The 215-nt window shown below is 42.3% G+C and overlaps 1 protein-coding gene across 1 annotated transcript in view; it reads right to left on the bottom strand.

Annotated features, from left to right (window-relative positions):
• LOC119591837 overlaps positions 1-215 on the bottom strand; it is a 2606-nt gene that overhangs the window by 1727 nt on the left and 664 nt on the right. The window lies entirely within an intron of this gene.

Below are 215 nucleotides of genomic sequence, written 5' to 3'. Positions count from 1 at the left end.
GAACAGTACCTTACAAACACGCACATGCACACTAACGCACATGCAGGCTCATGCGTAATAACAATCACAGTGGCAATAATGGTGGCAAGGATAATAAAAGCACCAGCAACACACGGAAAGTCCACATACAAAAGAATATATGGTAAACAGTATAATCGCACAAAAACGACAGTGAAAAAGCGGGAATGGGTATTGCCTGTCTATTGTCTACCGAC

Source organism: Penaeus monodon, chromosome 29 (genome assembly GCF_015228065.2).
Source record: "Penaeus monodon isolate SGIC_2016 chromosome 29, NSTDA_Pmon_1, whole genome shotgun sequence".
Lineage (NCBI taxonomy): Eukaryota > Metazoa > Arthropoda > Malacostraca > Decapoda > Penaeidae > Penaeus > Penaeus monodon.
The sequence above is the reverse complement of the archived record's forward strand: the minus strand, read 5'-3'. Positions and strand labels throughout refer to the sequence as shown.